Genomic DNA, 13,500 nt, shown 5'->3' on the forward strand with positions numbered 1-13,500 from the left:
GCTAGAACAAGAAACGGGAAAATCAGGATTTGGGGGACACATCAATATTTTTGATGAGACAATAAGAATTGAGGTAGAGTGATAATGGAGCTAGGCCAGGCACTCATCCCCCTGAGGCAAAAGGAGAATGTCTTTGGGGGGGGCGGTGATAGATGGTGGCCACCAGAATATGGACTGGAACGTCTATTGGCAGAGCATGAATCTCAAAGGAGAGGTTGCTGAGCAATGATGCTATTTGCAATGGGGCTCAAGGAGAATCCTGACTCCTTCACTGTGACCAGTGAGTTTGGGGTGCGAGTGAAAGTACAACCAGTATTGGAAAGGGTGGCCAATGGGGAACTGGAATTCATCTGGTGCCAGAAGATGAAAGGAGAAAGAAAAAGTCTCTGGAGAAAAGGAAGTTTGTCAGCTATGGAGCAGGCACTGCAGAGGGCACAGTGAAAAGGGCAGGCAGTTCTGTCATGGGACGTTGCAGGGATAGGATGGAGTAAATGGAAATGAAGGAGTAGACAACAGAGGGCAGGGAATTGAGTCTGTACATCAGCATTCAAAGGTTTAGAATCACTGGGGTCAAGCAGGGAGTATGCTATGCATTGAGCAAAGGGTCATTGGTTGGGGAAGGCTCTCTTGAGGGAGACACTTGATAGATTGTTCAAAGTCCTCTCTTGATGTCTAACCCCAGGTTATATTCTGTGGTGTCCCTAGAGACCCTATGCACAGAACGTAATAGAAAGTTATGGGAAGACCCTAGGCTAAGGAGTCTGGTCAGGAGGCCAGAGGTGGCTGGGTACGGTCTGACAAGACAATGCTAGAGAAGGGTGGACAGTTCTGATCCTGAGGATGGCCAATTTGGTTGGAACACAGAATGCTTGAGGGGGAATCATGTGAAACAGATGTTGAAAGACAAACTGAAGCCAGATTGTGAAAGGTTTACATACCAAGCTGATGAATTTTTCTGTTATTCTGGAGGCAATGGGGAGCCATGGGAGATTCTTGAGTGATAGGGTGAAGTGGTCCAACTTGTGCTGTAGAAAAATTATTTTGGCAGCTGTTTAAAGGCCAGATAATCAAAGGATGCAAATTGTTTACAAAAGGGGATGAACATATTGTAAATCACTTGAAAAAATATTCAAGCTCAATAATAATCAGATAAATGACAATTGAAAGAACTTTAACGTACCATTTCACATCTATAAAACTGGCAAAAAAAAGTACTGATGAATAATCTCACTGCTTGTGGGGAAGGGGGCATACTCACACACTGCTGGTAAAATGTCAGATTATTAGGTCTTTTGAGGGCCAAATGGCTGTATGCAAAAAGGATCACAAAAATAATCCAGCCCTTAAACCAGATAAACCCAGAATGGGGAGCATAGCTTAGCAATGTTATAATAATGATAATAAAGAAAAGTCAGCTACTTTTCAGTATCATTTGTGGCTGCAAAGATCTGAAAACAACCTAAATGTTCAATAGTTGGTAAGTGGTCAAATAAACTGCCACAGACCATCTATAAACATTAATTTAACTATTGATCTTCTAAATTTAGAGCCAAGTATCCCATAGACCTCTCAAACCCAGAAAGGCCAAAACCGAGCTCTTTTTTCTGAGCTTTACTTTTCCTGGGGTCCTGGGGTGGAGTATCATTACCCTTCCAGTCACCACAGTTCTAAACTTCAGTGTCATCCCTCGTTCCTCACATGCACCCAACACAAATAATCAGCTGCCGAACCTTGTCATTTCTCTACAACAGAGGTTTCACCACCCAGCTGGTGGTCCTGATGTGTGCAGCAGTGACCAGATTAAAATGTAATTGAGAAATAGTTAGCAAAATAAAAATGCCATGGGAAGTAGATTATGCTATGATGCAATTCCCAAGCCAATCTCTGCAGGGATTCTGATGCACGATTCAGTAGGTCCTATTTCTCTTTGCATTTAGTGCCCCTGGTCTACAATCTCTCTCACACAGGGGCCAAGCTAATCCCAAACCTCGTCCACTGTCACTTGGGCCATTGCAATGGCCTGAGAAGTTGGTCTCCCACACACCAATGGTACAGCAATGCTAGAGAGATACAGCTTTATTTTGATAATTCTCAAGAAATAAAAATGGAAATATCATTATCAAACAAATTAGACAGTATCGTTCTGGAACTGCCACATGTTGGGAATATTAATAACAGTGTGTTCCCCAATAGAAGTCTAATTCCAAGAGTTAATTTAATCTTTACTACTCAAAAATACAGTGTCTTCAGAAAGCAGAGAGGAGGCCTGCTTGACAAAGATGCAGCAGAAATTGAAAAAGAGTCTTAACTACAAAACTTGATGAAACTGGATGTCCTAATGAATCCTCAAGAATGCCAAATCTGAATCAGGATCCAGTTTCCCTAGCAACTCAGGAATATTTAGAGGTTTTCAAGAAAAATTTCATGCTTTAAAGGAAGAAATAATGTTCATTTATGAAATGAATGAAGAAATAATGTTCATTTATGAAATGAACTATGTTTAATAGTTTTCCATTAAATATATGTGAAAAATCAAATGGATTAGAAAATGTGTTGTCATAAGTTTTAATATGTACTGTGTATATATATATGTATATATGAACATATTTGCATATTCTTTATTAAAAACTGATTTCTTTATATTTGTAACACTATCCCCTAAATCGTTGTAGGTACTCTAGAAACCACTAAATTGATTGTAATGATGGGGTGATGGGACCTGGATCCCGAAAGGAGAAGACCATGTCTCTGGAAGTCACCCAGTGTCTCATTGGGCCCCTGTGAGAAATACTTTCCTTATTTCTGGCACATATAGACATGACCCTGTAATTCCTCAGATAAAAGCACACGTAATGCACAGATTTAAAAGTACAGGCACAGGGGTGCTTGTCCAAGGAACCCGTCTCTGGCAATTTTTTTTGTGTAAACAGAACTATCGTGTCCCTTCTCCCCCAATATCTGGTATCAACAGAGCTATCTCTGTTGACTCCCTGAATTTCCCAATACATTCCAGCAGTCCAGACCACTGGCACCTGTACCCAAGGCACCTGGACTTCTTGCTGTATTCCTCTGGAGACTGACCACTCCTTGATCACTCTCTTGATCCCAGACCACCTAATTAGCATATTTGGCATTCTTTTCACTGTCATTTTTTCCATATAAGCTTTAGCATCACCCCAGTTAGTTTCCAAGTTTCCTGAAGAACTTTGCCCACTTCAGAGCATCTCAATAAAACTTTGTTACTTGACTAGAAGACAGTTTGGTTCCAGTGAGTGAATTCATTCCAGGTGACACTGCCCTGTACCCTGACATTTTGGAAGTCCCAGCACCCCTAAACCACATCAGTAATATTTTAGCTATCTATCTTTGAAGGTTGTACTATATTTTCTATTTAATATCATTGAATGTAGACCTAAGCATTTAGTAAATTTAGGTAGGAATGGAATTGGAAACAGCAACAGCAATGGTCACTTACTACCAAAGACTTGTGCTATCTCATGACTATCTCATCACCAACACTGTCTTCCATTTACCTAAACACAATAAAACTTCATAAATACACCCTTGCAGCAAACATTGGCATTTAATAGACTATGTGATTGTAAGGAGAAGGGATAGACAGGATTTTAGAGTGCCAAAAGCAATGTGTGGTGCTGAGTGCTGGACCAATCATAGACTTATCCTCTCCAAGCTAAATATTCCCATTCAACAAAAGTGGTTGCCCCAAAGCAAAATGACTATCAGAAAAATTAATGTCAACACATTAGTGTTCTTCTCTGAACAGGAAGTTTGTTGCTAATTTGGAGGGAAAACTGAGCCAACACACGGTCGGCAACTGTGGGCAGCATTCAGAGATTTGGTGTATAGCACTGCATTTACTCATCTGGGTCAGAACACTTGCAAACATCAAGACTGGTTTGATGAAAATGATGGGGAAATCCAGAAGCTGATAAATGAAAAATGAGAACTCCACCAGTTTAACCAACAGGATAGTTTGTCTAACTCTAAAAAAAGCAGCATTTGATTCCATCATAAGCACAAGTGAAGCTAAGAGAGGTACAGGATTCTTAGCTCAGCAAAAAGGCAGATGAAATTCAGTTTTATGCTGATAGAAACAATACAAAGATGCCCCAAAGGCTATTTATGGGTCAAAGATCTATGGTGCCTCTCAACTACTCAGTGATGATGGAGCCACACGGATTAGTAATAAGGACATAATCCTAGAGAGATGGACTGAACACTTCCATAGTGTTCTCAACAGACCATCATCAGTCAATGCTGAAGCCATTGACTGTTTACTTCAGATTGAAGTCAATCCCTCCCTAAATGAAGAAGAGGTTTTGAATGCCATTAGACTCCTTTTGTGCGGCAAAGCACCTGGGGCTATTCTGTTGTAGCTGAGATTGGTTACAGCAAATGCACAAGTTTTGAATGTTGTGGATAGGTTCAGTTACCTTGGTAGCGTACTTTCTGGGAATGTACACATTGGTAATGAGGTTGATGCAAATAGTGCCAGAGCTAGCTCAGTGTTTGGGAGGCTCCAAAGTAAAATGGGAGAGAGAAAAGATATTAAACTGACTACCAAACTGAAGGACTACTAAGAGATATTAGACTGACTACCAAACTGAAGGACTACTAAGAGATATTAGACTGACTACCAAACTGAAGAGCCTTTGTGCTGACCTCATTGTTGTGTGCCTGTGAAACCTGGACAATCTACTAGCGCCATGCCAGGAAACTAAATTGCTTCCATTTGAATTGTCTTAGGAAGATTCTGAAGATCTGAGGTCCTTTCTCAAATAAAAACTGCCAAGTATTCAGACTCTGCTGCAAAGAGAGCAGCTGCTAAAGGCAGGCCACGTTATTCGAATGCAAATCCAAAGACACTTTTATGGAGGGCGAGTGTTCACATGGTGGTCAGAAGACGTGACACAAGGACACTCTCAAGGTCTCTCTTAAGAACTTTGGAATTGATTGTGTAACATGGGAGACACTGGCATAGGACCACTGACATAGCTCAAAAGAAATAAGAGATGTGCAAATCCCAAATGTTCACATGGACTATCTGTACCCGACCTATGGTAGAACATTTCAAGCCATACTGGTCTGTCTGATCAGCCACAGTTGGACACACTGTAATTTGACTCTAATGTAGGGATGTCATTTTGGTCCTCTTAAAGAACAAAGGACAACAACTATCCAACCATGTTTTCTATTCAATATCATTGTATGTAGACCTAAACATTTAGTAAATTTAGGTAGAATTATCAGCATTTGAATTTTAATATAACAGCGCCATAAAATTTATAGATTGTATTTTAAATTGTATTTTAATTTATTTCAAGTTACCATGCACTTAAACTATTATTTTTTGTTCTTAAACTTTAATTATATTAAATAAATAAGTAAAAAGGGGAATGGGACAGCTAAGTGGTACAGTGGATAGAGCATGGCCCCTACAGTCAGAAGGACCTGCATTCAAATCCATCCTCATACACTTGATACGTACTAGCTATGTGACCCTGGGCAAGTCACTTAGTCCCAATGACATCACCAAAGGAAAAAAAATGTCTCAAGTCTCTCCACATACCAATCCTCCACCAAGGGGCCAAACTGACTTTCCTGAAGTACACATTTGACTCTATCATCCCTACTTAATAAACTTCAATGATTCCTATTTACCTGTAGGATCAAATATAAAGTCCTCTGGCTTTTAAAGGTTATCACAGTCTGGTTCCTTCCTAGCTTTCCAATGTTTTAACAAAGTGCTCCCCACAACAAACACCCCTATCCAGCCATACTGACCTCCATATTGTCCCTCACATGACACTCCATGTACCATTTCCACACTTTTTCATTGGCTTCCTTCCATGCCCGGGATATTCTCCCTCTTCATCAAGGTTTCTTAACATCCTGGCTCTCTTTGAGTCTTAGCTCAGGCACCACCTTCTACAGGAGGCCTTTTCTGGTCTCCTAGTTGCTACTGTGTTCCCTTCCATCTTCTTTGTGTGTATTTTGTGTGTACTAATTTGTGTACAAGTTTTCTTAACCATTAAAATGCAGACTCCTTGAGGGTAGGAACTGTTTTTGCCATTCTTTTGTATCTCCAGTGTCCTCAGACACAGTAAGACCTTAATAAATGCTCATTGATGGATCAATTAAAAATGCCAAAGAACCTTGCCCAATGACTGATGTAATAATAAACAGATGACAGTACGGAACCCCAGCAAAGTTAGGGACCCAATAAGATAAAGTTTGAACCTTAGCCTAGCATTCAAGTCACTCTACTTTGACTATAACTAAGTTTTCCAAATTTATCTCCCGCTCTTCAACAGCACAGATCCTGTACTGCAAATTTTGTAGAACAGGGTCTTATTCATAGCTGTTTATTCCTATAAATACTCTTACTGTTTGTGTCCCTCACCTAGAATACCTTCCCTACCTCCTTGTCTTCTAGCCAAGTCCTACTCATCCTCTGAGGCCTTACTCGACATTGATAAGCTACAATATATTCAGAGGAGGACGACCAAGATGGCGAAGGGACTGAAAACCATGCCATGTGAAGATAAGTCAAGTAGATAAGCATTTATTAAGTATTTGTTATATGCTTGACACTGCCCTACGTTCTGAGGATATGAAGAAAAAAAAACCCAGTCCCTGCCCTCAATGAGTTTACACTCCAAGGTGGCGAAAACATGCTAAAAAGCTATGTACCTACTAGATATATTCAAAGCAAATTGGAGGCAATCCCAAGAAGAAAGGAGAAAGTAGATGATATTATTTTAGCTGAGACTTAAAGGAAGCCATTAGGATTAGTTTTTCTCTTAATACCATCTAAATTGCATTAACTTTTTTCAGTTGCTATATCACTGTGTTTATATATTCTACATTCTGAGCTAGTAGACCATGAAGAAGAATTCCAGGTGGCCCAAAGGGCAATGGAAATGTATATGGTGGGTGGCAGGAGGTTTCTCCAGGCATCCAATGAAAGCCTGGTATGAAATATATCCCAAAGGACATGCACAACTACAGGAGAAGGAAAGATGGTCTTTTGGTGAGACCGAGGAGTAGCAGAGAAACAGTACTGCAAGGCAATGAAGTCCCCTAAGACTCTCTCCAAGGTTCTGGATGTGATGGGAGAGCACCATAATGGAGGTTTCATGAAAGGAGCCTAGACAAGAAATGAACAGAATGAGGAGATGTGGATGGTCTACAATCTGAGCTGGTAAGGAGAGTAGCTCTATGAAATGTAATCAGAGATTCATTGATGTTTCCAAGTATAATGTCAGTGTAATGGTATGTTACAATGCCATTAAAAATAATAACTCTGGGGCATGTAAAGCCATTTGGAAAGATATGGGAATGAATATGAAGACAGCAGAACCAGAAGAAGGGTAAACACTCTGACTACAATTACATAAAAGGACAAATGTATAAACAAATTCAGAGAAGAATAAACAAACAAAGAAAGGGGCTATAGAGAGATAATGGCAGGAAGTATGGAGAAATTAATTTTAAAATATAAATGTATGTTTATTTGCTTTTGTTGTTTAGAGTGCCCAATAAATTATTTTTAAAATCAAACAATTCTATTATATAAAGAACATCATTTAGTTCAGAAGGAAAAACAACAAACCAAGTCATGCCAGACTAATCTTATCTCCTTTTTCAGTTGATCAGGAAACTGCCAGAGGCTTAGTGTATGCCAGGAGGTCAGTCAGGTGTCCGTCAAAAACTTTCACAATATCTTTGGGTACAAGATAGAAAAACGTGATCTATCAAATAATTAGATAAATGACTGGATTCAAAGAGTATTGATCAGTGCCAACCTATTAGGAGGTCTCTAGTATAACAGCACAGGATTTTCTCCTTAGAGCTATTCTGCTGTGCCACACTTTGTCCATGACCTTGATGAAAGCAGGGATGTTCATTGGAACCATGAATGAAACAAAGCTAAGAGAAGTAGGGTAGTTGATAGAATGGAAATAAAATAGTTCAGCCCTCTAGTACAGTGGAGTGAATCTAATATGATGGAGCATATTTGGAATAAATGCCACATACCACATTTGGGTTAAAAAAAATCAACTGCATGAATGCGAGAGGATATATGGCAGCCATTTATGTGAAGGAGACAATCTGGTTGTTTTATTTAACATTATGTTCAAAAGAAGACAGCAACAGGATATGCATGGCAGCCCCCCAAACTCTCCAAGCCAAAAGGGAATCCCATTGCCCTCTTAAACTGTATTAACAGAAGCATAACACCTGAAAAAAGACATCCACAGCCCCACTGACCAAACCTGGAGCATTGTATTTGTCTTGGGAGCCACATTCGGTTAGGACAAACTAAAACTTCTCCTGATGGAAAAGACCAGTCTGAGATAGAGAGAAGACTGGATATCATGCCATGTAAGCATCCACTAAAGGAATTAAGAGGTAGTGTGGCTCAGTGGAAAAAGTAGTGGATTTCAGGTCAGAGAGCTAAGTGTTCAGATTGCTACTTTATGTCTGTGTGAACTTGGAAGAAAAAAAATGACTTATTAAGGGCTTACCATGTGCCAAACACTGTGCTAAATGATGGTTGAATAGGAAATAAAGAGGTCAGATAGCTGGGACCTTCTGGAAATAGTAGACCTAGTGAGGTCCTTACCACTAAGGATAATACAAGCCCTAAGGCAGACGTTCTGAAACCGAAAGGGTTAAAACTCCCAGGGCATACAGAGCCTCTGGGCTGCAAGGCAAGGGTGGCTGGAGGGAAGATGACCTGGGATTAAGTAGGGAGTAGGAATATTACTTCATCCCCTGAGCTTTTGTGAAATATTGAGGTTGGACTAAATCGCCTGCGCTAATGGTCCTTCAAGATAACGACACTGCACAATAAGGAATTTGGAAGTGTATTCTGAAACACAGGCTCTGTGGAATTTGCATTCCCTGATCTGACTGAGGTCACATACACTTAGTATGATGGTGATCCGACAGCCGAGTGACAGGTATGGCTACAGGTCAATAGTCTCCCCAAAGCAAAGAGTCCCAAAGCAGTATCCATGAGGGCTCAGGAAAAAAATAATGCATAGGAAGACAATGATGGGGCAGTATCAGATGGTGGAAAGACTTTGGCATCTCAGGCATCCAGGATTTTGTTCATGTGCAACTTATCAATGGAATATAGGGTAATCAAAATGTAATAGGGAGTAATGGAAATTTTGGTAGACCCCTGGGCTCCAAAAGGCCTTGACTGAACTAAAAGCAATGGAAGGACAGGGCTGGGAAACAGCTCATGGGAAAACAAGCCAGGGTTTCCATGGACCAGCAAATTCAGCAAGAACTAAAGGATCACAGGATTTCAAACTTAACGGGTCCTTAGAGACGATCTAATCCAACCCTTTCATTTTACAGTTGAGGAAACTGAGACCCAGAGAGATGAAACATCTTGTTGACGGGCAGTGTGGCAGAGTGGGGAGGGTGATGGCCTTGATAGTGCAGAGATCTGGATCTGAATCTCATACCAGATACTTCCTGGCTGGGTGACAAGAGACACATCTCAGCCTCTTTGTAAAAGGACCATGATGCCTGCACTCTGTCTCATTCGGTTTCTTTGAGGAAAGTGCTTTGTCAAAGCAGAAGAGTTACACTGGCCAATTAGGATCCCAGTCTGAGTTCCCATCAGCAGTGAGTAGTAGGGCTAGGCTAATACCTCTAACTTAATCGTGTCTCTTTCACAACATCAGCACAGTGATGCAGCAGCCAAAAGGGAAAAAAAAAGAAAAGAAAGTCATGTCATCTTAGGGTATCAGGATGGGAGCTGTGATTTCATCAGCATAGGAAACTCCCTCTGCCAATGTAGCTCAGCATCTTCTTTGCAACCTCCAGGCTTGGGTAGCTCCCTAGAGCACAGACATTAAGTGACTCACCCAGGGTCACCAGGCCTGTTTCCCCCTGATCCCCACCTGTAATGGGAATGGGAATTTCAATATCTTCTCTGCCCCTTAATAGACCTAGGGGGAGTTTGAAGACCTCCCCTGCTGTGAAGATAATCTCTGCCCCCTAATAGGCTCAATGTGGTCACATAGAGCCTGTGGTGAGAGGAGTTTGCTGAGGAGGAGCAGAGCCCAAAGGAAGCTGGTAGAGAGTTAGCCAGACAGTTGGGGACAGAAGAGCTCAAGCAAAGAGATAGTTTTGTGAGTAAATATTGATCTCGTATTGGTTTGTGGGAAGGCTAAAGGATGGCATGGCTCTCGGCATTATTATGGCTTCTGCATATCTTTGGTACTATAATGGAATTGGCTTACTGTTTTGGGATTCAGTTTTCTGGTGTCTAAATAAATCCTTCAGCTTTATCTTCTATCTAGAGAGTTTGGCATATTTTGTGATAGAAAGACATGGGATACTTCTTGTCACAGACTTAAATCATGATTGCGGGTATTGTAAATATTGCATTGGCGCTACACTGCCCCAGGTCTTTCTGAGCTCCAGGCTAGCTCTCTATCCACTAGGCCAGGCTGCCTCCATAAAAATGCCGTCATTGGCTTCCTCAGTTAGACACATGACATTCCTAACAAGCAAAGCGATACCCTGTATGGATGCTGCCATTCATCCTGAGCATCACCAAAGGTGAGTGGGGAGCTGTCCCATTCAGGACTGTGACAGCAGGGACACTATGCCATCTGAGGCCCTAGCAAAGGACCTGGGGGCGCTCAGCCTAGAGGAGAACCCAAGGAACATAACAGCCATCTCTGCATGGCATCGGTCAAGTGACAGACGTGTGAAAGACAGACGCTTGCTCCACCCAGAACTAGAACTGACTAACAGCATTAAAGAGAGGAGGGTCTGAGCTGGGTATGAGGAAAAACTCTATGATAATCAGAGTGTGCTAAAATGCCAGGATGCCTGGCAACCCTGTGAATTACCTGTCATTGGATATGTTCAAACGGAGGTGGATGCTGGCTCGCTGGGGATGTTATTATAGAGTGGGTGAATGTATGGGTAAATTGTTGGACTAGGTGATGGAGAAGAGGTCGGTGGAAGTCCTAGCTCCCACACTTTACTGTGTGAATCCAGGCAAAGCCTCATTTGGAAAAGAGAGTGAATGGCACATGTAGGAGAAGGGATCTCCTCAGGTTTCTATGAGGAAAATAGCATACATGTTTGAGACATGACTTCTGAGGTCCTGTGCATTTCCACCATCCCATGATTCTATGATCATGGGTAGATAGTTACTTAAAATAAAGGCTTAATGTTAATCATTGGAATGAAGAATTATATTACTTTGGCACTTTTCCCTTTTAAAGCTAGTACTGCTCTACATTTTCCTCCTCTTTCTCTTCTTTCTAATCTCTTTTCCAAAGCTTTTCTGTTTGGGGTGATGGATCCCCCTAAAAGGATTTAATTAAATGATGGTAAAGCCAGTAGGGGACCATTGCATCTTTTGGTTTCTAGAGGGGGAGACCTTGTCAGGCCAGATCATTCGCTAACTTCATCCAAGTCTTCTGGAGTGGCTGGGGGTGCATGCTTTGGTCCTCCTCTTGGAACCCCAAAAAATAGAGAGGACTTCTGCATGGCATCTGTTCAGACTCTATTTCTCCTTGCTCTCTTGCCCTAGGTCCTGTCCATGTTTCTCCTCAGCTGTCTAGAAGTCCTGATTTATAGGAAATGACAGCAAAACACGATGTAATCTGAGCCGCTGACCCTCAAAATTTCTTTTTTTTTTTTTAAAGCAAAGTCTGAATGTTATACATTTTGCAGTAATTTTATGTGAATTTTGCTTCCCTTAATAGTCCTGGGAATTGCCTGTCTATACCAAATGACTTCTCATTGGCAAATATTCAGAACAACAGATGGTTGGACCCCTCTCAGCAGTCACCTGATTCTCCAGTGACTTCAGCTGGCCAAGTGGATGAGGCAGCCTTTATCTCCCAATGGGGCAGCTGCTGCTAAGGAATCCTTCCCCACAGCAGAGGAGAAGAGAGCCTGGGCATTGGGAGGCCAAGAGAGACGCTGGAACCTCGATCCTGTCTTTGGAGGCCCTCGGCCCCTTTGGGGAGGTCCCTTTCATAATGCCTAATCTTTCCTCTCCCTTCCTAGTGTAGAGGGTTAATCAATTTGGCCCTCCCTTTGAAGGCCCATTTCTGACCCCAAGCTCAAAGGGGAGATACATAGGCAAAGTGGAAGAGTAAATAGCTTTTCCTCTCTCTGAAGAGTGGAGAAACAGAGCATCCAAATACACATCCGGAAAAAGAGCCTTTGAGGCATTGGCAGATGCTGCCGAGCAGCTCTACCGGCCCTCACTGAATCCATCCTCTGCAACAGGCCCCATCTGTCCGAGTGGAGGCAGGAGCTGACAAAGGGCAGCAGAGGATAAGACGGCACAGGGCTTAACACATAGTAGGTGCTTAATGCTTTTCCACTAAGTGGTGATGAAAGCCTCATGCTTAGGGTCCAATTTTTGGAACCACCAGGGATCAGTCCCTATACCTAAGGGAAGGACAACTCATAAAGATGATTATTAGATCAGTCAGGTCCAAGTGAAATGACTCTGAAATGATTCAGAGATGGCTGTGAGAATGATTCGCATGCACTGTGCAAGACAATTTAGCAATACAGTCAGCACAGGGGGTCCAGAAGAGAACCATAGTGAGCTAAAGGTGGCTCGGAGGGGGAGAAATGTAGTTTAGCTCCAAGAAGAGCTGTGATAGTCAAGAACATGGGAGAGGGCAACACCCACTGTTCCCGATTTAGAGGTAGAAGAGTCCTTTGAGGTAGTCCCATCAGTCCCCATGTTTTACAGATGAGGAAAATGAAGCCATGAGACTTGAATTAACGCCCCTGAGGCCCCACCACAAAGCTGAATGCTTCTCCCATGCCTTTTTTTGGCTGATGAACTCATTCCTTAAGAAAGGAGTGTGAAGCGAACCTTTACCCATAGAGAGCGATAGTTTGGGCCAGAACGTACACTTGATTTCCTAAGAGAAATACTTCACTTTCAAGTTGGAAGAGACCTCCAAGGCACTGCTGAGCCAAGCCATACCCGAGGGAGAATCCCCACCTGCCTTGGCTTGAGAATCTCCACCAAGGAGGATCCAGTTCAACTCAACAAGCGTTCATTAAGGGCCTGCTGTGCCCTCGGCATCACACTAGGCATACAAAGACAAAAACAGCTCCTACTCTCAAAGAGCTTACATTCGATTGGGGGAAAACAGCATATGGGCAGAGGAGTAAAGGTCAGTGCAAAGCAATTTCAGGAGGAGACCACCGACACCATGGACAAAGTATGGGGGGGAGAGCTCAGTGGATGAAGAAGAGGTTTGTGAATTGCATCTTAAAGGGAGATGGAGAAGGAAGAACATTGTTGGCACAGGGGACAGCCTGTGAGGAAGTACAAATGGGCTAGTCTGGCCTGAACACAGAAGAGACAAGAGGGAATGTAATAAATCAGTCTGGAAAGACAGGTCGAACTCAGATTGTAAAGGGATTAAGTGCCAGACAGAGGAATTTGTATTTTAT

The sequence above is a fragment of the Petaurus breviceps genome, unplaced genomic scaffold (assembly GCF_028583685.1).
Source record: "Petaurus breviceps papuanus isolate PSGF00001 unplaced genomic scaffold, PetGlider_PUasm1.0 185, whole genome shotgun sequence".
NCBI lineage: Eukaryota > Metazoa > Chordata > Mammalia > Diprotodontia > Petauridae > Petaurus > Petaurus breviceps.